The sequence below is a fragment of the Meles meles genome, chromosome 14 (genome assembly GCF_922984935.1).
Source record: "Meles meles chromosome 14, mMelMel3.1 paternal haplotype, whole genome shotgun sequence".
Classification (NCBI taxonomy): domain Eukaryota; kingdom Metazoa; phylum Chordata; class Mammalia; order Carnivora; family Mustelidae; genus Meles; species Meles meles.
In genome coordinates this window covers 13,913,790-13,932,478 of record NC_060079.1, presented here as the reverse complement: position 1 = coordinate 13,932,478, position 18,689 = coordinate 13,913,790, and the positions used below count along the sequence as shown (strand labels likewise).

The 18,689-nt window shown below is 41.8% G+C and overlaps 1 protein-coding gene across 1 annotated transcript in view; it reads right to left on the bottom strand.

The window, feature by feature from the left end:
- Window positions 1–17,801, bottom strand: part of FRY (FRY microtubule binding protein) — a 444,482-nt gene extending 426,681 nt beyond the window's left edge. Inside the window, exon 1 of the mRNA XM_045978039.1 lies at window positions 17,659–17,801. The gene's annotated coding sequence lies outside the window, so the exon portion shown is untranslated. The remainder of the gene's footprint in view (window positions 1–17,658) is intronic.
- Window positions 17,802–18,689: the final 888 nt, after the last annotated feature.

The following is an 18,689-nucleotide window of genomic DNA, read 5'->3' as shown; positions in this document are numbered from 1 at the left end:
CAAGTTCTACTTGATTCTCCTGAACCAAGTTTCAGTACAAATACAATTAAAAGCACATACTATAATGTGTTTGTGTCCAATTGACATTTCTGATAAATGCCTCAACTGTTTAACAAACACTGAGGAGAAACTGAAAACACCCCAAAGGCACTCATCCAATTTGCACTAGCCTGTAAGTGCCGGCAAACATCAGTGTCTGGGAAGGCTTTTAATGTTATTGATAGCTTATTCAAATAGGCTGGAGTGGTCCCACAGGGCCTGAATCACTCCTGCTGCTGAGGAATAAGCCACTTATAAAGCAGAGATGGGGAGAACATGCTCAGAAGTAAGTGTTCTGCAATGTCTAAATCAAAATGGCCCTTCTCAGCATCTATGATGTAACCAGATGGCAGTAACCCTTTCTTTCAGTTACACAACCCAACTAGCTCTAAGAATGCCTTGAAAGCCAAATGCCCAATGACTTCCTTTAAGAAAGAAAATCTGGTAAACAGGTAGTGTGCTGTTTCGGGAGACTTCAGCTATGATGGTCACAGGAAATACCATGGTCTTAGAGTTTGTTTTTTTAGATACATGTCCTTGTTGAGGACAACAATCTCAGGGAAATAGAAAAAGACATTGTACAAAAGGAAAGAAAGGGCAAAAGAGAAATGGAAATGCTGAAAGAAGACTTTAAGAAGCAGAGAGGGCTAAAGAAGTGAGGCAGGTGCCCCGTGCTGGTCAGGGAGAAGGGATGCTAGCATGCGTGGAGGCACGCGTGGTCGCTGGTGATTTCAAGGCTCAGGGCCCCTGGGTGGAGAAGGTAAAAGAACACAAATATAGGAGGTTACAGAATGGTGGCTCTGATTCATTTTTAAAAATGTGTTTGTGTGTATTTTACATATATGTATACACACATATATGTTTGTGTTTTGCAGGAGAGTGGAGGTAAGAGGGCAGACTGAGGAAAGAGAAGCTTAAGTTAGTATTTAAAAAAAAAAAAGAACATCAATTAGTTGGAACTTGTTTGATGAGCTTTGATGGGCTCTTAGAGAACCCAGATAGAAAAAAGCAATCTATACGCTCCTGAGCAAAATATCTGGATAAAGAACCAAGAAGGGGGGCGCCTGGGTGGCTCAGTGGGTTAAGCCGCTGCCTTCGGCTCAGGTCATGATCTCAGGGTCCTGGGATCGAGTCCCGCATCGGGCTCTCTGCTCAGCAGGGAGCCTGCTTCCCTCTCTCTCTCTCTGCCTGCCTCTCTATCTACTTGTGACCTCTCTCTGTCAAATAAATAAATAAATATATTAAAATTTAAAAAAAAAAAGAACCAAGAAGGGACAGTTTAAATGCCTGATTCTACTAATACAAAACACCTTGCTTAGTGCTCTTCACAGTGAAGACAATGAAGGTTTCAAAGACTGACATACTTGAACTGTAGAAGCATAAAGATAGGCTGGGTTCTGCTTGTCCCTCCCGCAACCAAATTTTGGCTACCTCATTGCCCATTAGGCTCTGAATCAGAAGCTAATCAGGAAAAATTAAGCAGGAGAAACTCAAATCAGTTGGCTTGTGAGCAGCTCTGGCTGAAAGATGGATAAGAGGAAGATTTAAACTATCATAAAGTTTGGTTATTATCTGTGGCTTTCAATTATCGTTGGCACCTCGGCTCCCAGGAGAAGCAGTAATTGAGAGCCAGCTGTAGAAATTAAAATTATAAGATAGGGAGGCTGTCAGTATTTTGAATGGCAGCTTTTGATCCGCAGATGGGCTTTGTTTTAAGAGGCCAGTTGGCAGGGTTGTGTATCTCTTCACATGCATCTGTCAGAGGATGCAAAGCAGAAAAAGCTCATTTGTGCTTCCATGTTAGAATCACCAGGAAGACTCTGAGACCCCTCCTTAGATGATGAAAATATGGGAAGCTCATGATAACAAGAGTACTAATCCCAGGCAGAGGTAGGAATCCAGATGTAGAGTTCTTACTCTGCAAGTGAAAACAAGCTTAAAACTTAAAACAAGCTAAAACTTCTCAAGAAAGTGGTATGAGACAGACATAGTCCTCAGTCTTGGGCTAACTGGAAGCTTTTCTGGTGTTTCAAAACAAAAGGACCAAGGTCTGGTAACTTTCAGCTTGTCTGAAAAGCTATATAATGATTTATTATCATGGAAAGACATTTGGGATAAATTGTGTTAGCTGACAAAAGCAACTTACAAAACAGTATATTAAATGATTCCATTTTTTTGTGTATAATGCGTGAAGAAAAGAAATATGGGAGGGAACATGCAAAATGCAAACAGTGATTGCACTTGGAAGGTGGGATTATGGGTGGCTTTTATTTTCTTCTATTTAACTAAATCTTTAAATTTTTCTACACTGAATACATTAGTTGCATAATAAAAATATTTTAATAACAATAATAGTAAAATATATTTTAATGTACCTTAAGTATGTTAAGATTTTTTTAACTGTATTAATCAGAGGTCACATAGCCAAGATGAACCTGTGGGAATAAAAAAGCAATTTCATAACCGATTTCCAAAAAGTCCCAGATAGATGCCCCAGGATCTCTTTAAGGAAAAGCCAGGAGGAATGCAATGTAGATTTCACTCGCTACAATATATTTACAAGAATGTTTAAGACCGGCTAACCACTTATGAACTCATGGAATCTGTAATTAAATACACTCTATTTAGTCATTGCTTCAAGAGTAAACTTAGGGTTGCCAATGGTTTTCTTCTTACTTGAGAAGATAACAGTATGTGCTATGGTGAGTGCTGTGAATTGTGTAAAACTGATGATTCGCAGACCTGGACTCCTGAAGCAAATAACACATTATATGTTAAGAAAGAAAGAAAAATGATAGCAAATGAAGGTAAGAGTTCCCCAATTCTTGCCATCAGAGCATTGAGTGGCATCTCAGCACTCTACTTGTTCTACTTTCAGAGGATTTAATTCCACTGTTCTGAAGAGTGGGTACAGAGAATTCCTGCAAAGAATAATGCCAATCTGTGCTCCCACTTTAAAATGTTTGTTTCCACTTCTGCTGCTTTCTAGTCATCTAGACATTCCATGTAAGGCAGAAAAGATAGGTACCAGAGGAGAAGAGACGTTCTAGACAGGGCTGTGGGTGCCAGCAAGGAAGTGCCTATAGCTGTATGATGATGAACGACTTGATAGAATGGTTGCCATAGCAATGGACATTACTGGGCTAAATTTGAGAGACAAAAAAAGCTAGGATTTTCACTAGACTGTCACATTACAGTCATTTCCAAAAGCAACAAGAGTAGCAATAACAATAGGCAACTACTCCATACCAGGCCATTAGTGCACTAGATATTTTATATATATTCTCTTGCAAACTCAACAAAGTTGCCCAATAGAAATCAGTGGCCTCATTCTAGAGACGAGAAAGCCAAGACTGATAGATGTAAGCATACACCCTGGGAGTATTATGTAGGTGCTTAAATTCATGATTCTGGGGTCAGACACCCTGAGTTCTTCTCTCAACTTCTTCACTTGCTATCAGAGTGACATTACGTGAAATATTTAGCCTCTTTGTTCTTAGTTTTCCTAACCTGGAAAATAGAGATAATAACTGCGCCTATTACACAGAGGGTGTAAGGGGGGTGGCTGTGAGGGTGAAATGAGGTAAGAAGACATTGTAATTCCATCGGCTTGGCACTGGCCACACAGTCTTCAACAGGTGTTGATTCACTTCTCTTTCTGTGGATGAGGGGGTGGAAAGTCCAGGTCAGTTTGAATCAAAGCTCTCCCCACCCCAAAAACATACGCAAGATAATGTAGCCATTGTTCAAGAGACCTCTGACCTTTATTCTGATCATTTTCATAGTGAAGAAAATTATTTTTCATTTCCATGCAGTACTTACTGAGACAGTTTCCACCTGCAGTTGCTACAGAAATAAGAAAAACTGCTGAAGTGAACATTTTGAGCACTGAGACCAAATTTCCAAATTTTAAGTACTGTTATAGATAAGTGAGATCAAATTTCAAAACCTGAAGTGCTGTTTCAGATAAGTGTGCTTTTAAGAGATACAACTAAAGCATCTAATGTGCTATTAGAGCCTGTGAGTGTCCACACTGAATTCTTCTGTTGGATTTATTTCGACTGTTTAGAAAAACATCTAAGTAAAAGAAGAAAATCCTTATATGTAATTCTGTCTTAAGTGGTTTCTGCATAAAGTCCCTATGATTTAACTTCTTTACTGGTGGTTCAAGGATTATTATAATTTCTGTTTTACTAGTTTAACAAATGAAGAAGAAGTCAGTAGACAGACTTCCAATTTTCCAAATCACTTTTGATTTTTGTCAAAGCACAAACTACACCTTTAAGTGGTAGTAATTCATCTGTGTGCCTTACGCTCTGGACCTTAGAATTTGATGATCTGACATTTGTATATCAATGTCCAAAATGTCTGCTCATCTCCCTCAACCCATACACCAGAATCTGAGTACTCATGCCACATAGTCCATATTCATGTCAACTTGTTACATATTTTATTTTATTTTTTTAAATTTATATATATTTATTTATTTAAGTAATCTCTACCCCCAGTGTGGGGCTTGACCTTGAGATCGAGTCACATGCTCTTCCAACTGAGCCAGCCTTACACACATTAGGTATGTTTTTATTACCTGTGTTCTTTCTCATTCCTTTCTCATTTCAGGTCATTTTACCTTTTAGAATTTTTTAACAAGTAAGTTATTATTAAGTAGGTTATTAAGTAAGTTATTATTAAGTAAGTTTTTATTACCTGTGTTCTTTCTCATTTCTTTCTCACCCCAGGTCATTTTACCTTTTCGAATTTTCTAAAATTATATTTCCTTATTTAAATGCTTTTCAGTTTTCTATATTCCAAAGCATCATATTTTATAAGATGACATGAATGTATGATACTCTCGATAGATGCTGAAAAAGCATTTGACAAAGTACAGCATCCCTTCCTGATCAAAACTCTTCAAAGTGTAGGGATAGAGGGCACATAGCTCAATATTATCAAAGCCATCTATGAAAAACCCACCGCAAATATCATTCTCAATGGAGAAAAACTGAAAGCTTTTCCACTAAGGTCAGGAACACGGCAGGGATGTCCATTATCACCACTGTTATTCAACATAGTACTAGAAGTCCTAGCCTCAGCAATCAGACAACAAAAAGAAATTAAAGGCATCCAAATTGGTAAAGAAGAAGTCAAACTATCACTCTTCGCAGATGATATGATACTATATGTGGAAAACCCAAAAGACTCCACTCCAAAACTGCTAGAACTTGTACAGGAATTCAGTAAAGTGTCAGGATATAAAATCAATGCACAGAAATCAGTTGCATTTCTGTACACCAACAACAAGACAGAAGAAAGAGAAATTAAGGAGTCAATCCCATTTACAATTGCACCCAAAACTATAAGATACCTAGGAATAAACCTAACCAAAGAGGCTAAGAATCTATACACAGAAAATTATAAAGTACTCATGAAAGAAATTGAGGAAGACACAAAGAAATGGAAAAATGTTCCATGCTCCTGGACTGGAAGAATAAATATTGTGAAAATGTCCATGCTATCTAAAGCAATCTACACATTGAATGCAATCCCTATCAAAATACCATCCATTTTTTTCCAAAGAAATGGAACAAATAATCCTAAAATTTATATGGAACCAGAAAAGACCTCGAATAGCCAAAGGAATATTGAAAAAGAAAGCCAAAGTTGGTGGCATCACAATTCCAGACTTCAAGCTCTATTACAAAGCTGTCATCATCAAGACAGCATGGCACTGGCACAAAAACAGACACATAGATCAGTGGAACAGAATAGAGAGCCCAGAAATCGACCCTCAACTCTATGGTCAACTAATCTTCGACAAAGCAGGAAAGAATGTTCAATGGAAAAAAGACAGCCTCTTCAATAAATGGTGCTGGGAAAATTGGACAGCCACATGCAGAAAAATGAAATTGGACCACTTCCTTACACCACACACGAAAATAGACTCCAAATGGATGAAGGACCTCAATGTGAGAAAGGAATCCATCCAAATCCTTGAGGAGAATGCAGGCAGCAACCTCTTCGACCTCAGCCGCAGCAACATCTTCCTAGGAACAACGGCAAAGGCAAGGGAAGCAAGGGCAAAAATGAACTATTGGGATTTCATCAAGATCAAAAGCTTTTGCACAGCAAAGGAAACAGTTAACAAAACCAAAAGACAGCTGACAGAATGGGAGAAGATATTTGCAAACGACATATCAGATAAAGGGCTAGTATCCAAAATCTATAAGGAACTTAGCAAACTCAACACCCAAAGAACAAACAATCCAATCAAGAAATGGGCAGAGGACATGAACAGACATTTCTGCAAAGAAGACATCCAGATGGCCAACAGACACATGAAAAAGTGCTCCACGTCACTCGGCATCAGGGAAATACAAATCAAAACCACAATGAGATATCACCTCACACCAGTCAGAATGGCTAAAATTAACAAGTCAGGAAATGACAGATGCTGGCGAGGATGTGGAGAAAGGGGAACCCTCCTCCACTGTTGGTGGGAATGCAAGCTGGTGCAACCACTCTGGAAAACAGCATGGAGGTTCCTCAAAATGTTGAAAATAGAACTACCCTATGACCCAGCAATTGCACTACTGGGTATTTACCCTAAAGATACAAACATAGTGATCCGAAGGGGCACGTGTACCCGAATGTTTATAGCAGCAATGTCTACAATAGCCAAACTATGGAAAGAACCTAGATGTCCATCAACAGATGAATGGATAAAGAAGAGGTGGTATATATACACAATGGAATACTATGCAGCCATCAAAAGAAATGAAATCTTGCCATTTGCGACGACGTGGATGGAACTAGAGCATATCATGCTTAGTGAAATGAGTCAATCAGAGAAAGACAACTATCATATGATCTCCCTGATATGAGGACATGGAGAAGCAACATGGGGGGTTAGGGGGATAGGAGAAGAATAAATGAAACAAGATGGGATTGGGAGGGAGACAAACCATAAATGACTCTTAATCTCACAAAACAAACTGGGGGTTGCTGGGGGGAGGTGGGGTTGGGAGAGGGGGAGGGGGCTATGGACATTGGGGAGGATATGTGCTATCGTGAGTGCTGTGAAGTGTGTAAACCTGGCGATTCACATACCTGTACCCCTGGGGATAAAAATACATTATATGTTTATTAAAAAAAAAATTTGGAAGGGGAGGTGAACCATAAGAGACTATGGACTCTGAAAAACAACCTGAGGGTTTTGAAGGGTCGGGGTGGGAGGTTGGGGGAACAGGTGGTGGGTAATGGGGAGGGCACATTTTGCATGGAGCACTGGGTGTTGTGCAAAAACAATGAATACTGTTACGCTGAAAAAATAAATAAAATGGAAAAAAAAATGACATGAATGTTCAGAAAAATCTTCATGGCCTTCAGACCTGGGATAAATACATGCTTATCTTCCCTCCCTCCCTTCCTCCTTCCCTCTTTCCTTTCCTTCCTTCCCTCCCTTCTTTTCCTTTTCTTTTGTATTAAGACTGCACTCTTTTAGAGCAGTTTTAGGTTCACAGTGTAAAATTTTGCATATAACCCTGTCCCTACACATGTATAGGCTCCCCCATCATCAACACCCCCCATCAGAGTTGTGCATTTGTTACAACTGATGAACCAATATGGACACATCATAATCACCCAAAGTCTACAGTTTACATTATGATTCACTCTTGGTGCTGTATGTCCTGTGGGTTTGGACAAATACTTAATGACAAGTATCCATTATGTGCATATGGTATTTCTTTTTTTTTTTCTACAACATTTAGCACTGTGGCTTATCTTATTATTAAATTTATTACAACACGGGTTTCCTCTGCTATCCAAAGGTTTGCTTTACATCACTAAGCTTTTACAAAAGGCCTACATCGTACTTGTTTTCACCAACAAAAAGAAGTCTGAAGAAGATTTTCACTTTTATAAAATGGCAATTGCTTTTTCTCTTTACACCCTCTTGGCTTACAAAAAGTTTCACAGGAATGCTCTAATTTCGAAAGCTGGAGAAACCTGTACTTGGTTATGACCAAATACGTTATTCTGTTTTTACTGTTTTCTCTCCTTCTATTATTCTATTGTTCTAGCAAACTCCATTAAGTAATTGCTCTTTTCTTCAAAATGGTATTGCTTATTTGTGTCTTACATTAAGTTCCCTATTTCCTAGGTAAGCTAAATCAAAGTCGGGAATTTCTATACTTATTTTGTCTATCTAGTTTTCAATCCAATATCACAGAATTTTATTTTTTTAAGGTTTATTTATTTATTTGACAGAGAGAGACACAGTGAGACAGGGAACACAAGCAGGGGTGAGGGAGAAGCAGGCTTCCTGCTGCTGAGCATGGAGCCTCATGTCGGGTTCCATCCCAGGACCCTGGGACCATGACCTGAGCGGAAGGCAGATGCTTAATGACTGAGCCACCCAGGTGCCTCTCATAGAGTTTTAATAATAGTCATTTGTAATGGTCCCCCCCCCCCCCGCTTTTTTTAGAGAGGGAGTGGGGAGGGGCAGAGAGAGAGGGAAAGATAAAATCTGGGTGTGGAGCCTGCCATGGGGCTTGATCTCAATACCTTGAAATCATGACTTGAGCTGAAATTAAGAGTGGGATGCTTAACCAAATGAGCAACCCAGGTAATCCTCCATTTATAATAGATTTTTAAATTTGTCTAGTCAAGTTTATCTTCATGACTTCTATTTGTTAAAATTTCAGTTTTGATGTTTTTGATACTTCATTATTGATGATTTAACTATCAAAGTATAAAGTATTATGTGAAACTTTTATTTCATAATTAATAATAATCTTTAGGCCAAAGAAGGGTGGGAATTCCAGTGTCAACCAAACAATATATTTTATATCAGCAAATACTTATTAAGCACCTGTCATTTATAGCTACTTTTCTAGGCTGTAGGGCTGACAAGATAAGCAAGAATATGCCTTTTTCCACTCTACCCCCAAAAGAGTGCAATTCAAATTCATAAAGGGTAAAGCTAAAATAGAATGCAAACACCTAGAACAACTCCAGGAAGGCTCCCCCTCTCACCTCACCCTCCCATTATTGGGTCTCACTTATATGCATCAACACAAAGAAAGGGCTCCAGGAAGCAAAGGCCTCATGAGTGTCACTGATGTTGAAAGCAACATGCAGCTCTCGTGTAGATGTAATTGTTCATCATCAGTTTTCTTGATGATTCAAATGTTTCTGCACATTATCTCATTTGACTGAATAATCCATTTTCACATGGGCCTAAATTGTGTATGAAATCAGAGTTCAAAAGGACATAAAAGCCTAGAGTTCAAAACATATATTAGGTTAAAAGACATTTCACTAGTTTGGATACACCCAAGGAGTGTCCTGACCAACATCAAATCTAGGCCAGCAACATAAACGAGGCAAAAAATCATTCATTGTCTAATTTAGGCTAATATTGCTACTTTAATTAAAGAGTTATGATGTCAGTTTGGAAACACAATGGGGGAGCAGCTGTGCTCCAGTGAAAACATCCCTACAATTTCCATCAACATAGATAAGCTCTTACACAATGCTAAGGAGATGTGTGCAAAGCTACAAATGGAAAGAATTGTAAGTAGAAGACAATCTCAGAGTTTTCACTGAAGAAATTACCCTTCTTATATTATTAGATGGAGCTCCCGCTTATGTTTTCATTATTATTTCTTAACATGCATGGTCAAGATTCTAAGGAAAAGTCACTGGACTTTAAAGACATTATAATTATTAACCAACCACATAAAGAGAAATCATGAGGTTGCTACAATTCATCTTATTTACTTGGCTGTGAGCCTTAACACTTCTACCTTCCTGCATTGCTGTCATTCATCATAAAGAGCAATGTCTTGAATATAGAAACAACTCAAGTGTCCATTGAGATGAGTGGATAAAGATGAGATTGATGTGTGTGTGTGTGTGTGTGTGTGTGTGTGTGTGTGTGTGTACAATTCAGCCATAAGAAGGAATGAGATCTTGCCATCCACTACAACATGGATGGACCCAGAGGGCATTATGCTAAATGAAATAAGTCAGAGAAAGACAAATAACATATGATTTCACTTATTTGTGAGATATAAAAAGACAAAGCAATCAAACAAAAAAGCAGAAACAGACCCATAAATATAGAGAACAAACTAATGGTTACCAGAGGACGGGGAGCAGGAAGATGAGCAAAATGGGTAAAGGTGGGGGAGGAGGTATAGGCTTCCAGTTGTGGAAGGAATAAGTCACAGGGATGAAAGGTACAGCATAGGGAATATAATGTGCAATAGTGTTATATGGTGACAGATGGTAGCTACACTGTGGTAAGCATGGCATAATGTATAGACTTGTCAAATCACTATGCTGTACACCTAAAACTAATATAACACTGTGTGTCAACTATTCCTTGATAACATTTTTTTTTAAAGTAATGTCTTGAGTCCAACCCCACATCCATCCAACTCATCGCCGCCCTCCATCAGCATCTGGAAAGTACGGGTATATTTGAACGATTTGTGCCTAGGCCTATCACCACACAAATAATATGTTTGGGACTATTTTGAGAAACTTACATTGAGAAGTATGCTCCTGAGCACATTTACAATACACAATTCACTTTGCAACTCCAGTTTCACTCAGAAACAAACTTTCTATAAGTTGCCTGCAATTTTCATGTTTCCTGACCTTTACTGATATTCCAAATCCACAGTAAGGAATTACCCCAAACATATAATTACCTTTTGGATCTTAAAATCTTAGAGTTAAAGGCATATTTGCTTAGGAGTTCATTTATGTTTTTAACAACTTAACAGTTTTGCCTCCTCTTGGTCCTGGGTGGCTCATCTTTCATCTGGGGATCATTTATGTAGTGTGGTTCCTCATTTTTTTTTCTTTTTCTCAAGATGAACACTGCATACCTGACTGCTGCAATATGCAGCAAAGTCTGACTGTGAGCATGGCTGGACCATCTGGTACCACAACTCAGACGTAATTAATGTTTACTGGGTGAGTACCATGTGTCAGATCCGGAGCGAGGCATTTCTGCACATTTGGCTGAATGCTCCATGTGTACATGGGGCTAATTCATTACTGGACTATTTTAAAAATCCCCATATATTAACCATGCCTTTTATTTTCTGTATTCTGATGTTCTCACATCTTGGGCTCCTGATGACCCTGCAGGCACTGCCCTTCACAGGGTGAGCTCATCCCTAGAGATAAATAATTTGCCTTCCAGTGTGCCTTTCATATGCAAACCAATCAATCCAGAGCCCATATTCCCCACCCTCATGCTCAGCACTGCCGTCCACCTGCCCTAATCACCCCAGGGCCAGGTACCAGGCGACTAGGGACAGACAGCCTCTATGCCCCAAAGCTCTCCGAAATTACTGAGTCCTAACCCTGCCTCTCCTGCTACCTTCTCTTGCCAACATTCACTCCATACTCCCTCCACCTCCACGTGGCTCTGCGTGACTTATGTGCTTCCTGCTTCTAGGGATCTGTGAGCACAATAAATTCCTTCCTTTATGACAGTCATTTCCATGTCTGCATGTCTTACCATACATGATTAAAGCATCCCAATTAATCATAGAATTGGCAGCTGAGATTATTCTGTTTTTCTTTCATCCTACCGTGTGTGTTCAGTAAAAACAAGTTTTAAATTATTCTTGTCTTCGGGGAGCCTGGGTGGCTCAGATGGTTTAAGTATCTGACTCTTGATTTCGACTCCGGTCATTATCTCAGGGTCATGAGTTCAAGCCCCAGGTCAGCTCCATGCTCGGTTGTGGAGTCCAGTTGACATTCTCTCTAGCCCTCTGTCCCTCCCCCACTCAGGTGAAAGCAGACGCAAGCTTTCTAAATAAATAAATAAAATCTTTAAATTATTGTTGTCATTTGTCATCTGCTTGGCCCATGTTAACAATACTTAATAAAAGTAATTATACAAAAGTTCCTTTAGTGTACAGCCAAAAAGACTGAATTAATAATTATTTTCTATTGTGTGAAAGAGACAGCTCTGATCCACCCGCCAGGTCTCTTTACACGCTGATTTGCCTGTGCGTGGGGAGAGACACACACCATTTACTCTTCCCCAAGCAAGCAGACAATGTATTTAGAAGCCCACAAGCGACCTTAGTTGGTTACATATTGTGTTTCAGAGGTCCCACGTTTCACAGAACTGGAATCGGGGCGTATCTTTGCAGGTCTGGCTATCACATTCATAGACTGTGGGGTTATCTGGGCAATGCTAACCGTGCACTTTGGATCCTCACGACTGCTTCAGAGTTTGCTGCTAAGTGAAGCTTCCCTGCCAGTTCCTTCTGTTGCATCTTCACAGAGCTTCCTGTTTGGCCTCGAAGGACATTCTGCTTGACTAGGAAGCAATAAGGAAGAAGCACCGGCAGACAGAGGTCTGTATTGCCTATCAAGGCTTTTCTCTTTCCTTTTCATCTTTTTCTTTGTCAAAATGTCAATACAGCCATGGCGGGGGGTGGTTAAAAAGTAGACTGCAAGGCAAGGCCTTAAAATGTGTCTCAGAACACACTTAAAATGTCTCAGAAACACGCATCCAGACAAGGTCACCAGCACTGAATTCCTGTGTCAGAGGAGCCTACTGAAGGAAAAGCATGTACCTATTAATCCTGGTTACTCTCAAATACCCAATAGGACAAGTACATGAAATTGAACTAAGCATAAAGTTCAAGCAATTTATGATTTGGGATCATAGGAAAGAATCAAAGTATTAAGTTGTTAGAAATTCTTTCAGTGGTCAAAGATTAATGAAAGCTATAATGGAATTTCTTCTATCCTGAACTAGTCTTTGTAATGGCATGACATATTTTGAATAGGGGTCTGTAGATAAAATCAAGGAGTTAATGCTGGCCTATACCCTTTCTCAATGTCTGGCATTTCTGTCGATGTCATAATTGTAAGAATACATCTTCTAACCAGCAGGAGAGTAGTCAACTCCTGGATGTGCCTCCAGGCCTTCCACAGGAGGATATTCATTCACTCATTCTACAGATATTTATTTATTGAGCAGATTAACTATGTGTCATGGACTATCCTTAAGTGGCTAACATATGGTAGAGCACAAGACAAAAAAAGTCCTTGCCCCTCTGGAGCTTGGTCTAACAGAATGAGTGACTATATGAATGAATGAATCAACAGGGTTGAGGAGATGAAGGAGGCACAGATTAGCATATTTCACTGATTTTTTTTAAAAGATTTTTTTTATTTATTTATTTGACAGAGAGAGACCACAAGTAGACAGAGAGGCAGGCAGAGAGAGAGAGAGAGGGAAGCAGGCTCGCCGCGGAGCAGAGAGCCCGATGCGGGACTCGATCCCAGGACCCTGAGATCATGACCCGAGCTGAAGGCAGCGGCTTAGCCCACTGAGCCACCCAGGCGCCCCACTGATTTTTTTTTTAAAGATTTTATTTATTTATTTGACAGACAGATTACAAGTAGGCAAGAGAGGCAGGCAGAGAGAGAGAGGAAGAAGCAGGCTCTCCACGGAGCAGAGAGCCCGACGTGGGGCTCGATCCCAGGACCCCGGGATCATGACCTGAGTCGAAAGCAGAGGCCTTAACCCACTGAGCCACCCAGGTGCCCCACTGATTTTTTTTTTTTTTACATGTTAACATCTCTGAAATCAGGAGGTGTCTTAATATTGATGGTATCTTAAAACTGCCCATAACTCGGCAGCGCCGTTGTCATTTCTCTGCACATGCATAAATTTGGTCCCAGCTATTCATTTTGTGATCACTTCTAAATTATGGGCATTGTTGGCACTGCATGTCTTCTGTTTAATTGCCATTTAAATGGTTTTCAAAAAGGTCCTGCGATGATTTGGCACGGAAAGAAGATGTTCCTGTGTATGCACCACAGCACAGAAACAGCAGTGGGGCATAAATGTTGTATTACTAAGGGAAACATTTGTCTTTGTTTGGCATTCCATATTACCTTGCAAAGCAAGATCCAAATGCTTTACCAGATTGAAAAAGGAAAGACACAGAAGAGGAATCTGTTACAGCTTGTTACTGAGATATAGCAAACCCACTGCCTCTCACACTTTGCTTAAGGAAGCAACAGTAATGAAGGAACAGGCAGGAAAAAGTACCAAAACCTACAGAACACATGGAGGCCTGAAAGCAATGAGAGAGCAGTGTGACTGATTCATACGGTATCACGGAAGATGACGGTTAAGATGGAATACATGTTATAATATAACTGGCAGTGTTTTGTCTTCTTGGGTAACATAAAAATGTTACTGATGACACTTTAGATTTGACAAAATATGGAAATAAAAACGGACAGCTAGTTAATGAGAAGTGTTATAAATAGAACAGAATAGAGTAGAAGTTTGTTGATACTGGACAGTTTTAAAGTAGTGAGGGACCTGCACAAACCCAACTTTAGGCAAACTGTGCAGTATCAATTTGGTATAGATTTGTAGATCACTAGTCATTCTAAAGAAGACTACATCACTCCATATCCCCAACAATGTTTTTGGTATGTTTCCCATTCTCCTCCAAGAGTGTGACAATGAGCAAACCTTGTGTTCTACTTTCCCAACTTTAATTAGCGCTGCTCCAGTTTGGGGCTTACAGTTTACAGAATTTAGAGGGGAGGTGCTGGGGCTGTATTCTAAATGCAAACCTTCCAACTGCTGCAGGGGAAGGAGTGAAATAATTAGACAGGAGAGTCCATCTGAAATCCCAAAGCATGCATACGGGACTTTGAGGTTCTTAGCACTAGAGTAACATGAGTAAAATGCCAACTACACAGATATGTTTCCAGGCAGCATATGGCCTCAGCTCAAAAATGCATCTATTTCTCTTTAGGCTTGGTACTTCAAATCATTTTGGAACCAGAGAGAGTTGAAAACTATACCAAGGGAGAGAAAACACACACACACACACACACACACACACACACACACACACACATCCCTAGGCAGGAGAAATGAGAAAACAATGGCTGTCAATTACAACACACACAATTTTTTAGGCACAGCTGTAGAACTTACTGTTTCACAACCATGACATCAATTTTTGATACCATTCAGCCAGTGACAACTGTGTTAGTATAGAAGTGAGTAATGGAATGAGAAATAGGTGTGTAGAAAAAAAAAAAAAAGGAAAGAAATAGGTGTGTGGCCACACCCATCACCAAGATAACAGGTAAACAGGTTTCTATGCGGTGAACACACAGCTTCAGTAGTATTGACAATGGGCTACACCATACACGTGGCGTTTCACACCATGGGGAAGGCCTGCTTCCTGCTCCTGGAGCCCTATGTTAATTTCCTCTCTGGTCAGCAGTGGAAAATACAGGAATTCCCTGGATTAATACCACCATCCCCAGCAACCTTGTTTCAATTTTTTCTTTTAAGTAAGCAGGCCTATGTCAGGAATTCTCTGACAGTTGGTACAGGAAGATGAGTGTGCCAGTGTGAACAGTGCAGGGGATGTGTTGCTGCCAACTGGTGGTGTGTACTTACATGTGCAGAGCTAAAACAGACTGGGATGACTGAGAGGGTAGAGACTGCTCCTTAAGTGGCAGTAGAGAAACCCTTGGTTACCTGTCTTCCAGAACCAACTTCTCTGAAAGGACAAGGAGGTTATATGTCTAGAGATTCCCATCTGATTTACATGCTGGGGACTGGGGTTTGGGGGAATCTGGAGAGTTCCTGAGGTTACCCTTTGGTGAAGGGAATACTTGTTGGGCACAGGCAAACAGTGTTAGGTTTCCAGAGGGAAAAATAGTCTATATAAGAGTTTGAATCCAAGAGGCCAGTAGACATAATATTTGCCATATTTTGATTTCCCACTACATTATAATATGGCAGCTCTCTCTCAAGAGAGGCTGGGAGAGAGCATAGGGTAGGGTTAAAGAGCATGGGCAGTGAATCAAACAGATCCAGGTTCAAATCTCACCTCTATCACTTACTTGACATATAGTCTTGGGAAAATTACATAATCTCTTTTGTTTCTGAAACAGGGTAAGTAATAATATCTCATCAGGTTGACTGTGAGATTTAAAGTCATAATTTATGGGGCACCTAGGTGGCTCAGTGGGTTAAGCCTCTGCCTTTGGCTCAGGTCATGATCTCAGGGTCCTGGGATCAAGACCAACATCAGATCGGGCTCTCTGCTCAGCAGGGAGTCTGCTTTCCCCTCTCTCTCTGCATGCCTCATTGCCTACTTGTGATCTATGTCAAACAAATAAAATCTTTAAAAAAAGGTCACAATTTATGTCAAAACTTAGTGATCTACCTGGTACATAGTATGTGCTCAGTATTTGGACACTATTGTGTCACCACTAAGGAAGCTTCCTTTTCTTTATGATGTGAATGTTCTCAGAGAGGTTATGTTGCCTGGTGTGGGGGTAAATCTTATGGATCAAAACATGATGTCTGTGCTCTTGGCTAAGGGTGTCTCCAGTGCATAAAAATTGGTATTATGAAGTTGTCTTATGGTATGAATGTCTTGGTCAGGAATGAATAAAGTAAACTTAATAATCCATGTGTATGATCAGGAAGGTTGATCAGAATTCAACAGAATCTACATATATTCGTGGAAACCTGCTAATTTCAAGTCAAAGGGATATCCACATGTTGCCACCTCTACTCTGAGCTACTTTACCATAGGCCTGTTCCCACAATCTTATGTAAAACTCAGTTCTACCTCTAATCGTTTCTCTACATTGGAGAAAGTTTTGGAAAGCAAATAATCCCCACCTAACCCACCCTATTTTGAAGGTTAAAACTTTCTCCTATCTTCAAGTGGGTACACATGTTCTGTATTCTTTGTTCCCATCTCTCATCCGAAAAGCGGGACTATAACTTCTCCTCCCTTTCCTGTGCTCCACAGCACCCGCCCAGCACTCAAGGAGAGCTGATTAGAAGCATATGGCAATAAGAAACTATTCAAATTTGACAGGAGTAATCATTGGCACCTTGGACACACTGGTGTTTGGGGGATTCTTTAATTAGAAGGCAGACTTGAAATCTGGAAGCTCTTGGGGCATAGACATTGGTAGCGCCCACTCTAGGGAGAGAGAAGATGGGGGATACTGACTACCTGCTGCACTGTTTTCAAGCAAAAGCCATAAGGTGGGGGCTCAGGCTGCCCTGTGTCCCAAGGCCCCTCCCGAAGGGAGATTCCCACAGAGGAATTTCCTCAAGAAAGGGCCTGTGTCAGGAATGCTACTTGGGTCAGAAAGTGGCATGGTTTCCTGCATGCCCACATTCACAACACAGGCGTCCTCAACTGGGTGCTCTAGCTCTCTTTCAAGGTGCGGGCCTCAGGGGCCCCAGAGTCTGGCTACTTAAGTATCAGCATCAAACTTTCTCCCGGAACAAGACCTCTTTCAAGCCACATGGAGACAGGAGGAGGATGGAGGATGGGGATGCAGCCAGCTGCTGCCCGAGACAGCCCTCCTCCCCCCACCCCGCTTCCCTCTGCCCCCACCCTCTTCCTCGCGGGGAAAGCGGCCCAGACAGCGCAGCCCCGCCCAGCCCCACCCACCCCGCTCCCAGCCCACCACTCGGTCTTGGTAGCCTAGAGCTTCACAAAGCCACTTGCCGGTCGCTGCGGTGCCCCGGACGAGGGGGCGAGCGGGGTTGGGTACCTTTAGGAAGAGGCCAGGACACCGGCACCCGAAGAGACCCGCAGCATCGCCCGCAAGCCGCCGCCGCTGCCGCCGCGAGGGGCTACTTCGCTGCGCTGAGAGCCCGATCCGCCGGGGACCGGGCGCCGCCGCCGCCTGTGCCGCCGCCGCCGCCTGTGCCGCTCGCGCTCCCTGAGCTGCGCTCCACTCGCTGCACCCCGGCTCCGCTGCCGGGCGACCGCCACTGTCAAGCGGAGCGCCGCCCCCTGCGCGCCGGGCGAGCCGCGGACCCCCGGGACGCGCCGCCGCCGGGATTGGCTGCGGAAGTCGCTGGCTCCGCCCCCGCGCGCCGCGCCCCTCCCGCGCCGGTGGCGCGCGCGGCCGCCGGTTCTCTCCACGGGCGCCGCGGGAGGGTGGGGTCCCGGGCTGGGCGAGGCTTCCTGCGGGTACGGCGCGCGCGGAGCCTCCGCTCCTGGGCTCTGCAGTTTCTCCCTCCTCGGCCGGCCCAGAAATAAGTGGACGGCCAAGAAGAAAAAGAGGAAACATCTTCTGAAGGGCCCTTCGCGGGGAGGGCAGCGGGCTGCAGCGGTTCTGCTGTGAAATCTTAATGATAGACATTTATTAAGGAAGCCCAGGAAAGGCTACCTAGGGTGGAGTATTGGATTATAGCCAGAGGGTTTCTTTTGTTTTTTTTTTTTGTTTTAGCTGGTGTATTTTTTAACCTGAAGGCGCCCTCACACACCGTCTAAACTTCATTTTACCAAGAAGCGAAATCCAGTTCAACAACTTGTCCAAGGTCACAGACCAAGGAGATTGATTCTCTACCTGTATACCAAATCAAAGCTGCCTCTGGTTTTATTTCTTTTCAGACATGCGAAGGGATGCACTCTGATATTTGATGCTATGTATATTGTGTAACAAGAAATTAATTAAAATTCCGTGGAGATAGGAAAGTGGATTGGTGGTTGCTAGAAGGTGGGGGTTGTGGGGGGACTGCGGAGTGACCGCTAAGGGGGAGGATTTTTTTTTTTTTTTAGGGTAATGAAAATGTG